Below are 22,426 nucleotides of genomic sequence, written 5' to 3'. Positions count from 1 at the left end.
CTGCAGTCAAAGAGCGCCATAGCACAAGGTTTCTTTGTCTAATCAAGGTAGGGTCAAAGACCTATTTTCAAAGCATGTCACCTTAAAGAAGTAGAGCACCAGGCAAGGGAAATATTGTGCCTATTGTATCACCGATGGGTACCCGGCGGCACTAGGGATGAACTTCGCATATCGCGCTTGCGAGGCGGATGCTCTAACGACTCGACCACAGCTGCGGTTCAACCGAAGCGCTGCCTAACGGCTGCGGAGAGCATCTATGCAGCTTTCACGTATAATTACTAACTGGTGGAAAATATGCCCAGGTCCGGGGCTGGAACCCGAATGCACCGTTTATCCGGGGCAGCCACTCCACGACTAAGCTTGCCAGGATGGCTGACAGAGATAGGGCGAGAGGCTGTCGATCTTGAATTCGATCTCACGACAGTCTTGTTTTAATAATTAAGGGCAAACCAGCGTGGACAATGGTTTATATGTTAAGAAGGTTTAACGTCCCAAAGCGACTCAGGCTATGAGGGACGCCTTAGCGAAGGACTCGAGAAACTTCGACGCACCTGGAGTGCTTTAACGTGCACTGCCATCGCACAATATACGGCCGTCTAGAATTTCGCCTGCGCTGAAATGCAGCCGCCGGGGTCGGGAGCGAACACGCGTCTATCGGGTTAGCAGCCATTCATCATAACCACTGAACCACTGTGGCGGCTACCGCCGTGGAGATTTCCAATAAGGGCAACTACTCGTTGGCATCATGCTGACTAGGAGGATAATGAGAGAATAATGGATGCCAAAATATCACAGCAGCTGGGCGTGCTTACCTAACATCCGAAGAACTGCTCTTCGATAGTTCCTATCATGTAATTTTCTAGCTTACCAAACACTATTTTCGATAAACATGACTAATTCTTTCACATAACTGCTGCGCGAAAAAAGACGAACGCAATGAAAGGAAAACATTCACGATACGGACAATCGCTGCTCCGTGTCGCAACTAATTACGACATCGAAAAGTAGTTTTTCCATCTAGTTTGAAATGAGGTTCAACAGAGACGCCTATAATGGGACAAATATGTACCTACCTCACAGGGTTGAAGACGTGCATAGCTGATATCTGGAGCATTGTGGAGAATCTCTCGCCAGGGACAAGACCCCAACGCGAAGCTACGGACTCCTCTTCATTGGTGCAAGTTGAGAAGGCAACGTGTGTTCCTTCTTGTGTTCTTTTATAGCATTCCGGCATAGTTTCTGGCAAATGCTGGCCCCGTTCATAATAAATGGGCATGGTATCGAGTACAATGCGAATGGCCAAAACATTTCGGTCTGGTGACTTCAGAGCAAGATACAGCCAATCATCGCTGAAGCATACTGTGAGGTCACCTGTTTTGATGTGAGGTTCCAACTCTGCGAAAGACTTGGCTCCGCTCGTTACGCCCGTGACACTGCGAATGGCGGTGATGCTGGACTGAACGTAAATCCCCAAAGTAAGGATGCACAGTGACCAGCACCCTATTGCAAGGTTTTGGAATGTTTTATCACTGCCTGCTGGCGTTGGAGGGCTCCTGCCCAAAAATGTGCTGACAAAAAAGAGAGCCAGATGGCACAAGTGGACCTGGTGGCGTCCGAATGACAGAAGACGGCACCTGAGGACCTGGATCATAGCAACCAGAATGGTTGTGGACGTGAGCACAATCACAAACCAAAAGACGGAAAGCCAAGAGTCGATGAATGCAGTCTGCACTGAGTGTCTCTGGGGAACGAAGACGCACAACGACGTAGGGGAAAACTGCGCATGGATATAGATGTCTTCCAGCGAATACATTGCATTTGTTATTGGGTCCAGGACGAGATCGACGCGTTTTTTAATGAGGTCTATAAGCTTCAATCTTTTTTTGGCAATGCTTATCGTGTTGTTTAGGTGCATGTATGCGTCTAACAAGGCCATGACGTCCGGCTTCGACATGGCACTTACAGTCGGCTGATATGTTGCGGACAACATTGCGGAATATTTTCCATCTCTTGGAAAACTCCCCTTTGACCTTCCTTCTTCGGTAAACAGCCATGGTGGCGGCACCATCTGGCGGGTGGCGCATTTGCGAAAGCGGTCCTCGGGCGCATTGACGTCCTCTGCTGTCACGCTTACCAATTGGCATAGCTTACGCTCGAACATTCCTGAGCCTTGTTGGTGTGACTTAACAGAAACGAACCAAAGAGCTCTCCACGGAGTTAATATCATTGTTTCCAATGGCCTCCTTTCAATACCTGACCATTTCGCATAGAAGGGAACGAAAATTAGCCTCGGTTGACTGTTGAAAATGAGGACATTGTTTGGTGAGATGCCACATCCACGACCCGAAGGTACATGTTCAGAATTCATCAGCTCGCAAAGTAGGTAACTGCTTTTGGAGCTCACAAATTTGAGAGGAACGGGCAGGTCTTGAAATATAGCGCGAAGATTATCTGCGTCCGACTCGGCGAATACCAGTAGTGTTCTGGCTGATGTTCCTTTCGTGGAGGCCATGACATCGATCATCAGAGGATACACCTCACACGACGACATCGTGATGAGGAAAACTTCAAGCACCAAAGCTGATTTCATAAAGAAGCATGCAAACGCGCTCGCAGTCTTCATTTCTTGGACTCGCGCAGTACTGACTGGGTCTCTCCAAGAAGGTAAGCAAACACTAGTAGAGAAGCCAGTGGATCTGACGTCGCTGGTGCGCCCGCCCACTCAGGGAATAAGTATCTGCTTTTGCCCGTTCGGCTACTTCAATGCTTACTGACTCCTCCGAGGAGGTCACGAAGCAATCGAAAGTGTATGCTTGAAAATTTATGACAGTCACGCTATATCGAACCGATAGCTGTCAAGAAGAAGAGTGTAATAACAGCGCTGAGAAAAGAGAATCTTGTGCTTCGTCATGAGGCCTCGACGCAAATAAGGTGCGAATTGGGCGCATTCGCTCATAATAACAAAGGCGCGCGAGAATATCGAATACTTGAACGCAGGCATGTTTCAGGGCTCGTCGACTGGGGAGAAGCTTATAAATAACTAATGTTTTCGTGATGAATTCTCGCTGGAAATGAGAATAAAATAAGGCTGCATACTAGTGCACTTAACCACTATTCAGGCGAGCAGGATATTGACGAACCCGCCTCGGTGGCTGAGTGGTTTTGGCCTGCTGGTCCGAAAGACGCGGGTTCGATCCCAGCCGCGGCGGTCGAATTTCGATGGAGGCGAAATTCTAGAGGCCCATGTACTTGCGATGCCAGTGCACTTTAAAGAACCCCATGTGGTCAAAATTTCCGGAGGCCTTCACTACGGCGTCACTCATAGCATGAGTCGGTTTGGGACGTTAACCCCCCCCCCTCCCCCCACTTAACCCTTAGCCCTAAGATATTGACGAATAAGTGCCATTGTTACTTTTTGTTAAGAAAAAATTGGAGTACTTTTGCTCCCATATTACACAGTGAGAGCTTTTTAAGGTTTCGTTCAGAAGTAAATTGGAAATTGATTTTTCGGGAATAAATAGGGGCACTTTTTTATTATACTTTGTGTTTTCGTGTTTCTCTGCATGCTTTTTTGCGAAAATGATATTTTGTTTGCCCTTTGTCAGTTGCTGTGTTATAAAACAAAATGAGACAGGGCATCTTTCAAGCATTTGAGTTTAGGTATACTGCCTCCTCGACTATATTACAGAAATTAAATATCAGTTGTCTGAATTAATCAACTTCACCGGTGATGCTTCGCGTATGTTGTTTCGCAAAGGAAAAATCATTGTCAAAAAAATTTACCTACAGGCTTCGTCGAAGCTTCCGTGGAAAAGTAATGAATATATAACGTTGCTATCGGTGAGCTCTGATTTGGCGCTCAGTGATAAGTACAAGATCTCTCTTATTGATCTTCTGCGCCGAGATTTTGTCGGGAATATGATAAGACATCGGGTTTGCCAGCCTTATCGTTAATTCATGTTTGCCACCGGCAACAGTGTTTAAATTATGCAGGTTCCATTGTTGAATTTTCGTTTCTTTGTTTTTGAGCGTTCGCATAGATGCTCCCCTCGCCTCGGTGATGTTTTCATCCTTCTGTAAAAGCTTCACCGGCGTACTAGGAATGATTTTACGCGCCTTGCTGAAACTGTGGCCTTATTGACACTCCAGTATGCAACATATACAATATACCAGGCGTTTCAGTAAAGATTTTAGGTAATTCTCAGAGATAGTTTTTTGAGTTAAAAGTATTGCTCATTCAGCGTAGTATTACCAGTGTTTGTGGACACCCGAAATCTGATGAATCATCTGAAGTATGAAGCTGGTTTAGTAATTTTTTATAATTAACTTTTCAGGTATTGTTGTGTGTCACCATTTTGCAAATAGAGATTTGTAACTTGTCGTTAGGAGCAGCGTTATCACAGTTAATAATGTAGCAAACGCGATAACGCTACGCGCTGTGTCTCGAATATATTAGCTTTTTTGACCAGATACGTGCAGTGGAAAAGTGGCTTTGCCGGCTTCCTTTTCGAAATCGCATGGGTTTTCGCACGATGTAGCCAAAGTTATGTCGATACTCAGCGCTGAGGATAATTTCGTTTTAGGAATTCTAGTAAATGATATCGCTATTACTAACGACCGGCTACAAATCTCTTATTGAAACCAGTTGTCTTGCTATGATAGTGAAAAGTTAATTATCAGAAATTAGTTAACCGGCTTAGTACTTAAGGCAATTCATGGGCTTTCATGTGTCCGGCAAGAGCGGTAATAAAATTCAGCAAAAGCCATATTTTTTGCTCCAAGAATTGAATTTTTTAAAATTACTTAAAGTATTCCATGAAACACGTGGTATACAGGGTGTATCTCATGTCATACCCAGACAGACTGCGTGCCGGATACAAACACACAATGGGCTGCCCGCGCGCGAGAGAACCTGTAGGCAACTCCTCTCACAACTTCTGGAAGCCTTCTACCGTAGACCTTGTTAGAAGTGTCTCTCACCACTGACACATCTCTTGCCATACTTCTTACGGCCACATGATCCACAGCTATTCTGAACACTTCAATCCAGCACGTCCATGGAGTGCCTAGTGAGGAGAAATGGGCACATCGAAATAACCTGCCACTCGGGACTACAGATGAAAGTTCCTCTTTTAGTGGCTGTTTGGCATTTTGTAGTCGCTGTCTATTGGAGTCTATGAATTAGTGGCACTGATCTTTCTGGCAACAGATAAAGCTGATCACAAGCAGCACGGATATGAAATGCTGGCGGCTTTGAGATTTAAGTATTTCAAAGGATGGCTGATGCAAAAGGATGCGGTTTAGGAGATGATCCCAAGAGATAACGGGAGGCACCGGCGTAGTGATCCGAGCACCCAAATCATTACACCTCTGTTTTAGGGCAGGACTTCAAAGAAGAAACTCTAGCTAAGCGTGCCTCGACTCGGAGCATTTTTATTCTATTGGCTAACGAAATATTCCCGTGCAATTATAAATTGTTTCGCTCTTGCAATGAGGGCGCTACTTTCAAATAGAGGCCTGTAAAGAAAGTTAAAACGCCTCTCGTTCACTAACATTGATCTCGTTGTCGGTTGGCAAGGAAAGTAGAGGCACAACCAGAAATAAAACTTTCGGGACTTCTTAACCACGCTCGTAAAGAAGAAATTGTGATAGCATTTTGAAGTTAGCCCAACATGAAAGTTCCAATTGATCGCATATTTTTGGAAGTTGATCGAGCTCAGAAATTGCATTAAGGTGGATTATTGTGAAGTATGGGTGGATTGCGTTTAATTAGGGAAGATTAAGGTGGATTAGGGAAAAAGTAGGATAAAGGAAGATTAGTGGAGTTACACGGCGCATTAAGGTTAATTAGTGAGGATTAGTGGCGGCTTATGATTGCTTATTGGGTTGGATTAGTGCATTTTCTTATGATAATGCAATAGAAAGCAATCGAAAATTCTAGACCTCAGATTTAAAAATTTCAAGGTGCCGATGGTGTCACCACCGTCAAGACCTTTCACGGGATTTCGTTATGGAGGGCCCTGTTACCACCGGCCGACCTCTCCGCCTTTCTTTCATTAAAATTCCCTTCTCTTCTTCTTCTCGTTATGGAGTTAACAGGGCCATTTTGGTTGACGACAAGCTAAGTGCTATCGCATTGAAAAATGTATTTAGATGCTTGCATTTGTTAATGAAATTATTTAAAATCAAGTGTGTCTTACATTGGAGAAAGCAGATACAAATAGCAGGCAGCGCCGGTTGTACGCGGCGTCAACAATTAATCCTGCCATCAAGCTTTACATGACCTACTCTCCTGTCGATCGGGGCTTTTTACCTATTTCTCCTGCTCTGCAAAACAGATAAAGCCATAACAAGCGCAGCAGATGAAATGAAATTTAAGATAATAATGTTTAGGATAAATGAGATGCGCATCCAGTAATAGCTCTCGCCGTGAGAACGAAGGAATGAATGAGTGATATGCCTGCCGTTTTTTGCAGTTCCGCGTATCTGTTTTCTGCTGTTAATGCGAACTACAGGGGCGCATTTATTACCGTAGGCAAACGGGCTGGAAGCTATCAGAACAGTGGCGAAATCCTATGCTTACGTAAGAAAGTGGTACTATGAAACGCACTTTCGACTTTCACATGTCATGAAAACAGTTTTCAGCGTTTTAATTTTTTGGTTTTTTGTTTATTCAGAGAGCAAACGCACATGCTGCACAGTTGAATTTTAGTTTATTGATATCATTACAAACGAACACACAGTTCATGGTGACAGTGTTGCTCAATGTGGTTCTATCGGAGACATCCTCTCAATAAGTGTAGTAGAAGTCGCATAGTGGAGAAAGCTATGTCGTACAACAAGCACTTTAGCAACAACATAAAGGGACAAAGAACACAGACAAAGGTACAGCAGCAAACAACCGATTTCTCAGAGAAAAATGTCCCCAAAATATAGCAACAATTTAGTATAGAAGTATGTTAAGTAATGTAAAAGGTGAAGAAAGTCCAAGTAAATATGAACACCGTGACATTGAAAAGATTAAATTACAATGCAGAAAATACAGAATACTACTTGCAGTATAACACGGTACGGTGCAAGGGTGAAAAGATGCAAGGGTGAAGAGTGAAGACATTGTCCACTTTCTAGTGTTATTCCACGCAATGCAAACACTGCTAGAAATAAAAAAGTGGCTGTGGTTTAGCTATCGTTAAACGTCGAGTGACGCGATAGCTACAGTTGGCCGAGTGAAACTCGCTCAGACGAATTGCAAAGTCACGTCTGGTCACGTGGTGCGGAGCAGCTACTGCTGCCGGCGTCGCGGCGTGCAACAGCCGCGACAGCTGTGCGCATGCGCCTTGTCAAGTGGTACGAAGATGAAGAAGGAACGCCCAGCGAAACGAAGCGGCGAAAGATAATAATAATAATAATTGGTTTTTTTCCCCCAAAAGCCAATTATTATTATTATTATCGTTCGCCGCTCCGTTTCGCGGGGCGTTCCTTCTTCATCTTCATCCCACTTGACAAGGCGCATGCGCACAGCTGTTGCGGCTGTTGAGCGCCCCGCCGCCGGCAGCAGTAGCTGCTCCGCACCACGTGACCAGCCCACGTGACCAACCACGTGAGTAACGGCGCCGCCACGGTAGCCACGGGGTGGCCACGTTGAAGGCACGAAACGACAGCGTAATGTAGTTATCGCTACAAAATACAGCCACAGCACTCGTTTTAGACCAAGTGCTTTTGACCAACAGTTTCTCTCGTCTGACCGACGGACCGACGAACTGACCGACCGGTCGGTTCGGGTCGGGTCGGTCGGTCAGTCACAGTACGTGCTTAGACCCCTCTGAGGTAGACAACGCAATATGCTATTACACCACGGTATGTTTTAAGTGTTTTGTTAAGCTTGTCTATGGGGTGACAAGTATGCATGCACCACTATAGGCTCATTTTTCTTAGCCTTTCTCTCCAGAACTCGAGAAGATCGCACGTGTTCTCGAAAATCGTGGCGGTAGTAGTGTCTTGGTCGCACAAGCCTTCGAGCATTCACAACTCATAACGGATCTCTCTCTTGAGACGCCAACGGAAAACGATCTCTCCCGCTAGTGCGAGTGACGAGATGACGCAGCCAGCCACGTAAGCCGCAAAGTACAAATGAAACGGCTCTGCTGCTGCCACCTGGTGAGCGGTGTCGGGAACCACTCGTTTTCGGTGAGGTACAGCCAGTCCCCCTTCTGCGATGGCCAGCAGTACATGGCGGTGTTGGTACCTGGAAAGACATTGTGGGTGATCCATTTCATTTCCAATCCAGGGTCCGTTTGTTGTGTTTCTGATTCGTTCGTTTACATTATTATTATTTCTTAATATCCTCTGTTACACCATGCATTTAAGGCAACCTCTTCTTGGCAACCGGCGTAGGCATGTGGGCGAGGAATGAGCGATACCGAAGAGGCCAATAAAAGCAAACCCGGAGAGGATCATCATCAAAGTAACGATAATTTTCCCATTATGTTTTGAATTTCGAATTATTCATACCTGCAGGTGCGGCTGCACTGTCATTAATATTCAGTGCCTCTATAAAAGCGCGCAAACATCAGTCTCAAATCATTCGTGGAAGTCCAGAAAAGTTCACTCTCTTTCCTAGTCTTTCCCGAATGAATGTGAGTTCCGATGACGCAGCTAACCTCTGTGTGGCCTGTTATAAAACACGCCTTCCTTGCACTCCCAAAAGTCACTAGGATGCAAAACTATGATGTTGTTCTTTATTTCCTTAACAGCATTTACCTCTTGTGACCCTACACGAAAATGCGATTTCAACAAAGATTAGAAAATGTCCCACGACGACAACACACTGTTAGTCAAGAGGAAAATACAGAAACTAACCGCAGCAGAATAATAAATCTCGAGTGTCGACACTGCGTTTTAACACGACAGCGTTAATTAGCTCCTGTCGCACAAAAGCCGGTGTCGTTGGCGTCGGCGTCTTTGGCCGTGAGCGAAAAATGGTGCATCTGGGTGGACACCTGAACCGCGCCGTAAGAGAAAAGATTTTAACGCGGCAGCGTTAAGGAATGATTGAATGATGAATTGATTGATTGATCGATTGAATAATTAATAAATGGTTGGTTGATTGATTGATTGATCGATAGATCGACTTTTCCTTCCCTTACGGCGCGATATGAGTGTCCAACGAGAAATGTGAGACAGTCGAGGGTTTGACGGCATACCGTCTGGTCAGGAATCTTGTTGATGCAGATTGCTGGTCACTGGCCAAAGTCAAAAGATGAAAAGACGTTTCGGGAGCACTACGGCTCCCTTGTTCACTATGAAGCAATCGGCGCACGGATTCGTCCTTTTGTAGCACCCAGTAGCGTTTTTAATGATTTAGCATAGATAGGATGTAGAGTTCCGTCGTTCCTGTTTAATGTGTTAGACGATGTCTGTATGATAAGGGACTCAAGATTCTGCCGTGCTGATGTGTTCTTTTCTGTTGTCAATATCTTTACTTGATCCCAGTTAATCTCGTGGCCGGATTCTTGCACATGCTCGGCGATGGCGTTAGATGCTGCTTTCCGGTTTCGGACGTCGTTCTGGTGCTCTCTCAGGCGTCTCCTGAAGTCCTTTGTTTCACCGATATATATTGATGAGCAATCGGCGCAGTCTATCTCATATACAACACCTGGGAATCTTTCACGAGGGAGCTTGTCCTTCACATTCACCAGTTCTGTTCGCACCTTGCCAGCGGGGACGTGCGCGATGTTGACGCCATGCTTGCGGAAAATACGTGCAAGCGCTTCGCTAATTCCCGCCACGTATGGGACAGCAGCTCGTTTTTCTTTTGTTTTTTCTGTGCTCTCGCGTTCTTCGGAGGTAGGCTGATTCGCTGTCATTCTTCTTTCGGTGTTCCTGATGAAGGAAAGAGGGTAGCCGTTTCTGCGAAGATCCGACTCTATTCTTTTCATTTCGCTCTTTAGATCGGCATCTTGACTGCAGACCTGTCTGGCACGGTTGATCAGGGAGACAACCACAGACCGTTTGTGAGCGACTGGGTGCACAGAACTGAAATTTAAATATCTTCCAGTGTGCGTAGGTTTGCGGTAAACATTAAATACGAGGCCAGTCGGAGTACGGGTTACCGTGGTGTCCAGGAATGGGAGGCAGCCGTCGGTTTCTTCCTCAAAAGTGAACTTGATTGAGGGTTCAATGGAGTTCAGGTGGTCTAGAAAAAGGGCCATGTGCTTGCGCTCTAGGACACAGAAACAGTCGTCCACATACCTTAGAAATATTTTTGGTCGCGGCTGGAAAGTGGTTAGGGCTTTGTTTTCGATGACTTCCATCGTGATGTTCGCCGCTGTCACCGAGATTGCTGCGCCCATTGCTGTTCCGAAGGTCTGTTGGTAAAAGGTGCCATTGTAAGTAAAATAGGTGTTAGCGAGACAGAAGCGCAATAGCTCGCAAAGCTCTGCTGCGTCGAAAGGGGTCCGATCTTGCCATGAGTCCTCATCTTCGAGACGTTGCCTGCAAGCTTCAACGGCCAGATTGACAGGAACGCTGGTGAACAGTGAACAGACGTCGAAAGACACGAGCATGTCGTTGTCTTCAGGGACAATGGCTTTTACCTTGTCGATGAAATCGGACGAGTTCTTGACGTTCGTTTCTGTCTTTCCAACCAGTGGAGCCAAAACACCGTGGAGGTACTACGACAGAGAGTGCACAGGAGACCTTCTGAAGTCTACTATTGGGCGTAGAGGGGTGCCTTCTTTATGAACCTTTGGAAGCCCGTATATGGCGGGTGCCGAGCCGTTCGTGCAAAGCAGCTGATAGTAGAGGCGCTTCATGGATGGTGGAAGGCCCTCGAAGATTTTTGCGAGCATTTTCTGAAGAGACGTCTGCACCTTTGACGTGGGGTCTTTTGGTAGTCGGCGATAGGTATTCTGGTCCTGTAGCAAGGCTTCCATTTTTCTTGGTACGAAGAGCGGTCAAGGATTACCGTGACATTGCCTTTATCCGCAGGAAGGATTGCAATTTCATCATTAGCCTGTAGGCTACGAATTGCCTTGCGTTCGTCTTGAGGCAGGGAGTAGTCTGGTGACGTCTTCTTCATACGAGACAGCACACCTATCGCCTTCGTCCTTACTTCGTCTTGAACGTCTCGGTCCAGGAGTCGCACCGCTCCTTCGACGGCACAAGCAACCTTTCGTGGGTTCGGAAATTTCCCTTGGTTGAAGTTCAAACCTCGGCTGAGTAGCTTGGCCTCAGCAGGTTTCAGACTGTAGGATGACAGGTTCTTTACTTCGAAGATCGTTGTTGACCTAGTGCCTGTTTCTTTTTCAGCAAGTAACGCTTGTATCTTCTGTTCTTGCGATTTCGAGTGCTTATCCATTCTTCTGCGCATTTCCTGGTTGGCGACTAATTGAACGCTGGCGAGAATTTCCGGAGCGATGAACTCCAGCTGACGTTTCGCGAAGAACAAGTTCGTCTCCAGGCGTTTCTTTGTTAGCTTGCATTCTTCTATCCGTGCCTGAAGCAGTTGACGTTCGGCCTTTGCGACGACCTGGATACCGAAGCGGGTTTTCACGGGTTTCTTCAGACGCAATGATTTCGGTATAACTTGAGAAGACTTGCAATTGAGGTTGAAGTGCAAATGTGTGCGAAATGCAGCGAGGCTGCCGGAGATGCTTACAAAACGACGAATTCCGGTGATGACCGGTTGTCCAAACTGATGGCGCAGATTGATGTAGTCGAGGGTTTGACGGCATACCGTCTGGTCAGGAATCATGTTGATGCAGATTGCTGGTCACTGGCCAAAGTCAAAAGATGAAAAGACGTTTCGGGAGCACTACGGCTCCCTTGTTCACTATGAAGCAATCGGCGCACGGATTCGTCCTTTTGTAGCACCCAGTAGCGTTTTTAATGATTTAGCATAGATAGGATGTAGAGTTCCGTCGTTCGTGTTTAATGTGTTAGACGATGTCGTTTTGATAAGGGACTCAAGATTCTGCCATGCTGATGTGTTCTTTTCTGTTGTCAATATCTTTACTTGATCCCAGTTAATCTCGTGGCCGGATTCTTGCACATGCTCGGCGATCGATCCCTGCCGCGGTGGTCGAATTTCGATGGAGGCAAAATTCTACAGGCCCGTGTACTGTGCGATGTCAGTGCACGTTAAAGAACCCCAGGTAATCGAAATTTGCGCAGCCCTTCACTACGGCGTCTCTCATAGCCTGAGTTACTTTGGGACGCTAAACTCCTACAAACCAAACCATTTTCGGTAAACATGACTAATTCTTTCACATAACTGCAGCGCGAAAAAAGACGAACACGATGAAAGCAAAACACTCACGACACGGACAATCGCTGCTCCGTGTCGTGACTAATTACAACATCGAAAAGTAGTTTTTCCCTCTATCTTTTAATGACGTTCAACAGAGACGCCTATAATGGGACAAATATGTGCCTACCTCACAGGGTTGAAGACGTGCATAGCCGATATCTGGAGCATTGTGGAGAATTTCTCGCCAGGGACAAGACCCCAACGCGAAGCTACGGACTCCTCTTCATTGGTGCAAGTTGAGAAGGCAACGTGTGTTCCTTCTTGTGTTCTTTTATAGCATTCCGGCATAGTTTCTGGCAAGTGCTGGCCCCGCTCTTTATACAAGGGCATAGTATCGAGTACAATGCGAATGGCTAGAACATTTCGGTCTTGTGACTTGAGAGCAAGATACAGCCAGTCATCGCTGAAGCATACTGTGAGGTCACCTCTTTTGATGTGAGGTTCCAACTCTGCGAAAGACTTGGCTCCGCTCGTTACGCCCGTGACACTGCGAATGGCGGTGATGCTGGACTGAACGTAAATCCCCAGAGTAAGCATGCACAGTAACCAGCATCCTATTGCAAGGTTTTGGAATGTTTTATGACTGCTTGCTGGCGTTGGAGGACTCCTGCCCAAAAATGTGCTTACAAGAAAGAGAGCCAGATGGGACAAGTTGACCTGGTGGTGTCCGAATGACAGAAGACGGCACCTGAGGACCTGGATCATAGCAACCAGAATGGTCGTGGACGTGAGCACAATCACAAACCAAAAGACGGAAAGCCAAGAGTCGATGAATGCAGTCTGCACTGAGTGTTTCTGAGGAACGAAGACGCACAATGATATAGGGGAAAACTGTGCATGGATAAAGATTTCTTCCAGCGAATACATGGCATTTGTTATTGGGTCCAGGACAAGATCTACGCGTTTCTTAATGAGGTCTATGAACTTCAATCTTTTTTTGGCAATGCTTATCGTGTTGTTTAGGTGCGTGTATGCGTCTAACAAGGCCAGGACCTCCGGCTTCGACATGGCACTTACAGTCGGCTGATATGTTGCGGACAACATTGCGGAATATTTTCCATCTCTTGGAAAACTCTCCTTTGACCTTCCTTCTTTGGTAAACAACCGTGGTGGTGGCACCATCTGGCGGTTGGTGCATTTGCGAAAGCGGTCCTCGGGCGCATTGACGTCCTCTGCTGTCACGCTTACCACTTGGCATATCTTACGCTCGAACATTCCTGGGCCTTGTTGGTGTGACTTAACGGAAACGATCCAAAGAGCTCTCCGCGGAGTGTAGATGATTGTTAGCAGTGGCCCTCTTTCAATACGTGACCATGTCCCGTAGAAGGGAATGAAAATTAGCCTCGGTTGACTGTTGAATATGAGGGCGTTGTTTGGGGAAATGCCGCATTGTGGAGTGAAAATTACATGGTCAGAAGTCAATAGCTCGCATCCTAGGTAACTGCTTGAGGAGCTCACAAATTTGAAAGGAACGGGTAGGTCTTGAAATGTAGTGCGAAGAATATCTGCGTCCGACTCGGCGAATACCAGTAGTGTTCTGGCTGACGTTCCTTTCGTCGACGCCATCAGATCGATCATCAGAGGATACAGCTCACACGACGACGTGGCGATGAAGAAAGCTTCAAACACCAAAGCTGATTTCATAAAGAAGCACGTAAACGCGCTCGCAGTCTTCATTTCTTGGACTCGCGCAGTGCTGACTGGTTCTCTTCAAGAAGGTAAGCAAACACTAGTAGAAAAGGTAGTGGATCTGACGTCGGTGGTGCGGCCGCCCACTTAGAGAATAAGAATCTGCTTTCGGCCGTTCGGCTACTTCGATGTTTACTGATTCCTCGGAGTACGCCACGAAGCAATCGAAAGTGTGTGCCTGAAATTTCATTAGGGTCACGCTATATAGAACCAATAGCTGTCAAGGTGAAGAGTGTAAGAACAGCGCTGAGAAAAGAGAAACTTTTGCTTCGTCATGAGGCCTCGGTGCAAATAAGGTGTGAATGGGGCGCATTCGCTCATAATAACAAATGCAGGCGAGAATATTGAATACTGCAACGTAGACATGTTTCAGGGCTCATCGACTGGAGAGAAGCTTATAAATAACTAATGTTTTCGTGTTTTGCATGATAGTGTATTTAAGCTCTATTCAGGCGAGCCAGATATTGACGAATAAGTGCTACTGATACTTTCTGTTGAGAAAAAAATTGGAGTGCTTTTGCTCGCATTTTACACAGTGAGAGCTCTAAGATTTCTTAATCAGTAAAATGGAAATTGATTGTTCTGGAATAAAATGGGCACTTTCTTGTATACTTTGTGTTTTCGTGCTTCTCTGAGTAGTTTTTTGTGAAAATGATGTTTTGTTTGCACTTTCTCAGGTGCTGTGCTATAATACAAAATGAGAGAGGGCATCCTTCAAGCATCTGAGATTAAGTATACGGCTTCCTCCACTATTTTACAGAAATTAAATAGCAGTTGCCTTAATTAATCAACCTCACCTGTGATATTTCACGTATGTTGTTTCGCAAATGAAAAGTCATTGTGAAAAAAATTTACCTACAGGCTTCTTCGAAGCTTCCGTGGAAAAGTAATGAATGTATAACATTGCTATCGGTGAGCTCAGATTTGGCAGTCAGTGATACGTACAAGATCTCTCATATTGATTTTCTCCGCCGAGATTTTGTCCGGACTATGATAAGGTATCTCGTTTTCCAGCCTCACCGTTGATTCATGTTTGCCACCGGCAACAGTGTTTAGATTATGCAGGTGTCATTGCGCTCCCTTAGACTCGGTGATGTTTTCATCCTTCTTTAAAAGCTTCGGGGGCGAACAAGGAATGATTTTACGCGCCTTGCTGAAACTCCAGCCTTATTGACCCTCTAGTATGCAACATGTACAATATACCAGGCGTTTCAGTAAAGATTTTAGTTGATAATCAAAAATAGTTTTTTTTAGTTAAAAGTATGGCTTATTCAGCATATTATTACAAGTGTTTGCGGACGGCCGAAAACTGGTGAATCATCTGATGTCAGAAGCTGGTTTAGTAATTTTTTATAATTAACTTTTCAGCTATTGAAGTTAGGCACCATTTTGAAAATAGAGATTTGTAACATGTCGTTAGGAGCAGCGTTATCAATGTTAATAATGTAGCAAACGCGATAACCCTATGCACTGTGTCTCGAATATATTTAGCTTTTTTGACCTGTTACGTGCATAAAAGTTGCATTGCCCGCTTGCTTTTCGAAAGCGCCTGTGTTTGGCGCGATGTAGCCAAAATTATGTCGATACACAGCGCTGAGGATAATTTAGTTTTTGGAATTCTAGTAAATTATATGGCTATAACTAACGACCGGCTACAAATCTCTAATCGCAACCAGTTATCTAGCTATGATAGTTAAAAGTTAATTATCAGAAATTAGTTAACCGGCTTAATACTTAAGACAATTCATGGGTTTTCCTGTGTCCGGCAAGATTGGTAATAAAATTCAGCAAAAGCCACATTTTTTGCTCCAAAAAGTGAGTTTTTTAAAATTGCTTTAAGTATTTCGTGAAACACGAGGTATACAGGGTTTATCTCTTGTCATACCCAGGCTCACTGCTTGCCGGATACAAACACACTATGGGCTGCCCGCGCGCAAGAGAACCTGTAGGCAACTCTTCTCACAACTTCAGGAAGCCTTATTCCGTAGACCTTGTTAGAAGTGTTTCTCACCAATGACACATCTCTTACCATACTTCTTACGGCCACATGATCCACAGCTATTCAGAACACTTCATTCCAGCACGTCCATGGCGTGGCTAGTGAGGAGAAATGGGCGCATCGAAATAACCTGGCACTGGGGACTAGATCTGAAAGTTCCTCTTTTAGTGGCTGTTTGGCATTTTGTAGTCGCTGTCTATTGGAGTCTATGAATTAGTGGCACTGATCTTTCTGGCAACAGATAAAGCTGATCACAAGCAGCACGGATATGAAATGCTGGCGGCTTTGAGATTTAAGTATTTCAAAGGATGGCTGATGCAAAAGGATGCGGTTTAGGAGATGTTCCCAAGAGATAACGGGAGGCACCGGCGTAGTGATCCGAGCACCCAAATCATTACACCTCTGTTTTAGGGCAGGACTTCAAAGAAGAAACTCTAGCTAAGCGTGCCTCGACTCGGAGCATTTTTATTCTATTGGCTAACGAAATATTCCCGTGCAATTATAAATTGTTTCACTCTTGCAATCAGGGCGCTACTTTCAAATAGAGGCCTGTAAAGAAAGTTAAAACGCCTCTCGTTCACTAACTTTGATCTCATTGTCGGTTGGCAAGGAAAGTAGAGGCACATCCAGAAACATACTTTCGGACCTTCTTAACCATGCTCTTAAAGAAAAAAATGTGATAGCACTTTGAAGTTAGCTTACCACATAAAGTTCCAAATAACCCCAAAAGTTTCTGAGTAGTCCGAGCCCAGATATAGAATTAAGGTGGATTATTGTGACGTATGGGTGGATTACATTACATTTGGGGAGATTAAGGTGGATTAGGGGAATAGTAGAGGGATAAAGAGAGTTTAGTGGAACTACACTGTGCATTATGGTGGATTAGTGAGAATTGTTGGCGGCTTAAGGAGACTTATTATGTTGGATTAGTACATTCCCGTATGATAATTCAACAGAAAGCACTCGAAATATCTTGTTCTCAGATTTTAAAAGTTGACGGTGCTGATGACGTCACGACGATTATTTATTTGCGTGAACAGTGAGGAGGTGAATCTAGAGGCAACGACGAATTGCGGGCGTTGACATATTAATAAAATAAAAAGGGATGTTAATTAGAGCAGTCAGTTTCTAGAATACGCGATGGTTTATTCTTTCCTTGTGCTCGATGTGATGATGGCTGCTTAGTTTGTTTTACAGAGTTTGATGATTCGCTTAGAGGATATCGTTTACAGCAGTTGAAGACAGACTTTTAGCTTAGAGTACGCCATTGACTTAGAATTGCGATACTTATAAGGTGCTTCCACGCATTTTCAACTGAGCAAGAGAAATGCTCACGTATTCTGAGTCCACTCGTTTCAATGTGTGGCCTCTCAACAGAAGGGTCTCTCGTTTTCGAGTGTTCAGATTTTATAATTACGGGCTAATTTCGAGAAGATGTGTGCATATATCCACTAAAGAAAGCATTGCCCTCACACACGCAAGATTCCTCAAGGGCAAGTATTAAATGAAATATTAAGCTCTGCCCTAAGTGTATGGTGTGACAGCGTTGTTGGTTATTTGTCACTTTCCAACTTAGTGCTTTTAAATTACACACACTCATTAGCATACATCAGTAAGCATATAGGCCCCGTGATACGCCTCAAGACTCACAATGTGCCCCTTTAACCAGGTCGAACGAATGGGCCTAAATGGGCTAGGAGTAGCCTGTCTGGATCGCAACCGAAGGGTATTGGTTCAATTCCCAATGAATAATAATAATAATTGGTTTCGGGGGAAAGGAAATGGCACAGTATCTGTCTCATATATAGTTGGACACCTGAACCGCGCCGTAAGGGAAGGGATAAAGGAGGGAGCGAAAGAAGAAAGGAAGAAAGAGGTGCCGTAGTGGAGGGCTCCGGAATAATTTCGACCACCTGGGGATCTTTAACGTGCATTGACATCGCACAGCACCCGGGTGCCTTAGCGTTTCGCCTCCATAAAGACTTAGACGCCGTGGTCGGGTTCGAACCCGGTAACTCCGCATCAGTAGCCGAGCGCCCTAACTACTGAGCCACCGCGGCGGGTTTCAAAATTAATTAATCCAATTTTTCAGCATAAGTAATATACACTACATCCTTACATGACATAATGACATTTTAGACATCCTACGACGTCACAATCACAATCAAACTGAAGTTTTCGTCATTTTCGTTCCACAGCTAAGCATGTGACGTCACGACCCTTTCAAACAATCCAGATTTTCTCGACATGGCAACGCCAGCGTAGACAACCATGGTACGGCGGTTTCTATGTGTCTCTATACCGCTGGAACTAGAATGGGTGCTCAGTATAGCTCGGCTCGAGCATGCGGTAGCCTTAGTACATATTTTCAATTGAAGTGGCGGCGTGGCGAGTGATTATTTCACTGTACTCGTCCTGGTTTAAACTGCGCGAAAGAAAGGCGAGATGTGCTGAAAGCAACGCGCCATTACTCGCTTGATACAAATATTTACCTACCTTAGGGGGTTCAGCACGTGCATGGCCGATATTCGGAGCATGGCGGAGAATTTTCCACCCGGAACAAGGCCCCACCGCGAAACTGCCGACTCCAGTTCTTCTGCGCAAGTCGAGAAAGCCACGTGTGTCTCTTCCAGCGTTCTCTTGTAGCATTCTAACATATTTATTACATACGGGCACCCGGCTTCGAGACCTCCGAGTATGGCTCCAAAGAGCGATATATGAAAGCGGTGGAGTTCTTCCAGCCCTGCTTTTACAATCAGCTGTTGCCAGTCGTAGTTCATGCAGGGACACAGGTCGACTCTTCCAACTTGGCGTTCCAACTCTGTGAAAGATTTCACCGAGCCTGTCACACTGATGACGCTGCGAATGGCCGTGATGCTTGACTGAATGTAAGTGCTTAGTGTCAGCATGCACAGCGTCCAGAATGCAATAGAAAGATTTCGGTAAGCAAGAGGGCTGTTTTCTAGGCTAGGAGGACTCCTCCCCAGGAGAATTCCGAACATGAATAGAACAAGGCGCGAGAAGTCGAAAGGTTCTCTTCTGCAGGAGAGAAGGCGGAACTTCAGGAGAGAAAATATGGCCACCATCGATGCTGTGGCTGTCAGAGCCGTTATTAACCACAACAGTGAATCCAGGCTGTCAATGAATGCAATGCGCATATTGTGTCTTCGAGGAACGAGGAAACAATAAGATGCCGGCGAATACTGGGCGTATATAAAAATGCGGTCATCCCAAACGATCGAGCTGCCCACTGGGTCGAGGACCATATCTACGCGTTTGTGAATAAGCGCTCCGACGCCATGATATTTCAAAACGAAAATGGTGTTGTTCAGGAATGTGTACGCGTCGACCAGAGCCAAAACCTCTGGGTTGGACATCACAGTGTTTAGAGAACGGCGCTGAATCGACGGAGTGGCCAGATATCGCTTATTCTTAGGGAACCTCCTTGTAGTTTCTTCATGGGCAAACAAGTGTGATGGCCGAACTGTTCGCCTGGTGTTGCACCTGTGAAAGTTGTCCAAAGGCGCACTGATGTCCGCTTGTGTCACGCTAACCACCCGGCAATTCTCGGTTAGAAACATTCGCGTTGCATTTTCGTGTGAAGGGGTGGAGATGATCCAGTGGACTCTTTGCGTACGTGCTATTATGGCTGCCAAGATGGGCATTTTTTCCTTTGGCCAAGTCCAGAAATAGGGTACAAACACTACCCTCGGTTGGCGATTAAATTGGAGGACATCCATTAATGGTACACCACAGTATTCGGGTTGAGTTGCGGCTGCAAGGCTTAGGAATTCGCAGAGTAAGGAACGGTCCGATGAGCTAACGAATTTCAGTGGAATCGGCAGCTTTTGAACACTGCCGCGGAGGGCATCTGTGTGCGTTGTAGGATACAAGAGCACGGTTCTTGCGGGTGATGCTGTCGAGGCTGCCATGACATCGAGCATAAGAGAATAGAGCTGACCCGACGATGAAGGAAAGAAGAAAAATAGGAGCACCAAAGGTGTCACAGAAGAGTATCTGGACGCGTCGGCACACGTCATTGCCTTGACTTCGGGCATGGTGCTTATGATGGATGCGTCGAGTAGTTGGGCAGAAAATTAGCGGAGCGTTAATCGGTAAAAAGAGACCACGGTGGAATGCCGTAGTAGCTGCGCCAAAATTAGCACTCGCGCGGCATCCTGCTGTATCTGAGAATTACTACCAATTCCTGCCTTGCTGCTACGGGTCACGAGTGTAATATTCTTTCGCGCAAAGCGTCAGAGCTCTACAAAAAATTCTTGTGGGTCCTCTGCCCCGCAGTCATTTACATCGTTAGAATTTTCCGAAAACAATCGAACAATCTGCGAAGCCGAAATTGGATCGCGTTGGAAGGAAAGGCAGGATAAAAAAAGAAAAGGCTTGAGAAAAAAGAGGAAACAATCTCTGTGCCTGTCACCGTCAAACCTCGTCGCAGGCCGCAAGATAAAATCAGAAAGTATCTCACGTAAAAACAAACTGAGAGGCGAGGAGCAAGAGTTCAAATGTGCAACGCGAAAATGATTCGCCTTAATAAGACTTATCTGAAACCTTAAATGTGACCCCGAACTTGTCGAGATGACGTTTTGGGGTCACATAGAGATAAGGGGAACAAAGTATGTGCCTCTTGTAAAGGCAAGCAAATATTGAGATATGCGAGAAATAAAGAAAATAGTCGCGTAAAAGTCCTCGCGGAAAACTTAAATTGGATTGCTTTTCGGGCACCCTGTGTACTAAGAGGTGGCACTTGCAACTTAATATTTTTGCTCCCAAGATTTAAATTAGGGTATTGTTGTGAAGGCCTTTCTAAAAAATTACGTTGTACAGGAAGAAATGGCGAATTTTAGATCCGGGCGGGCAAGGCCGAAAGAAGTAATCGGCAAGACGTGGAGTACATGCTGGAAATCAGTTTCTTAGCAATTTATCTGATGTCGAATGATAGGTCTCGATTGCTGATATTGAAGATGTTGGTCGCCGACGCTTCAGGGTCTCGATTGAGTAACTAGCTAGAACTAGGAAGTTGCCTTTTTACAACTATGCTTTTTTCCTCTAAATGTACACAATGCATGTTGCACAGCACTATGATTCATCATGCTGAGATAAGGATCTAGTTTTCAGGCTGAATTTGCGGCTAGTAACGATGTGCAAGTGGCACAAATTGTATGAATTGCGTACGTGTTATCAACAATTCTTGACTACACTGCTGTAATAAAGTGTTTCGGTGTGAGCGAGCTGTGCCGTTAGAAGAGAACACACAAAACTCCCACAAATCACGTGGGCACCAATAACATGTAAAATTCGCTGGTTTTTCGTATGCTGCGAGAGCACTTGAGTTGTGTCAACCTTCTGTATTTTTTTTTTGAGGTCACGAAGAGCAACACAAAACATAACTCGAAATGAAAGCAGGGGTAATTATTAGTTTTCTTTTGTAGCTGTTTGTCAACAAGTCTCAAATGCTTTTCACTCCTTGTACATTTCACTGGTTCAGGACAATTTTGCTGTTAATTTGCGATACCTTTCTCGTAACCTATCGTAATTTTTTTGAAACTCATTTCTGTTTAGATTTCTCTTGTACATATTCACACGTCACACGTCATCTAGCATCCAGGCAGCCTTGTGTTTTGTGCCTTCTAGTGCGCGTGCGACCCGGCAGAACCATCCATTAAACATTGCTGCTTTCAGACCAAATGCAGATTGTTTTAAATTTTCTTTTTCCAACTAACTGTTGAAATTTGGAACAGATTGGACGGCTCACTTCGCTCATTGCCATTCGAAGAGTTCGTTCTTCAGCTTCCTAACGTTATGACCTGTTAATATGTTTTGAATATTTGTGTATTATTTCTATGCTACTGATGTTATTTGTTTTTACCACATGTCCCCATTCCTGATATGTCTTTCCTCCGAGACAGCAGTATTAGTAAATAATAATAATAAGTAAATGGATACGTAGAGGAGTTCAATAGTGTTAACGAAAGGGTGGCAGCTATCGTAATTAGGCTTAATAAGCGGTACAAGCTGAAGGTTGTGGAGGCCTACACGCCTACATCTGGTCATGATGAACAGACTGTTGAAAGCTTCTGTGAAGAAGTGGTATTGGCAATGAACAAAGTAAAATCACACTACACTGTACTGATGGGCGAGTTCAATGCGAAGGTGGACAAGAAGCAGGCTGGCGGCCAGGTGGTAGGCGACTATGGGATATGTTCTAGGAATAGCAGGAGAGAGTTATTAGGAGAGTTTGCAGATAGAAATAATTTCCGCATTATGAATACCTTCTTCCGCAAACGAGTGAACAGGAAGTGGAGCTGGAAGAGCCCTAATGGTGAGACTAAAAATGAAATTGACTTCATACTATGCGCTCAACCTGGCATCGTGCAGGATGTGGAGGTCCTCGGAAAGGTGCGTTGTAGCGA

This window comes from Amblyomma americanum, chromosome 9 (genome assembly GCF_052857255.1).
Source record: "Amblyomma americanum isolate KBUSLIRL-KWMA chromosome 9, ASM5285725v1, whole genome shotgun sequence".
Lineage (NCBI taxonomy): Eukaryota > Metazoa > Arthropoda > Arachnida > Ixodida > Ixodidae > Amblyomma > Amblyomma americanum.
Note: the sequence above shows the minus strand (reverse complement) of the source record.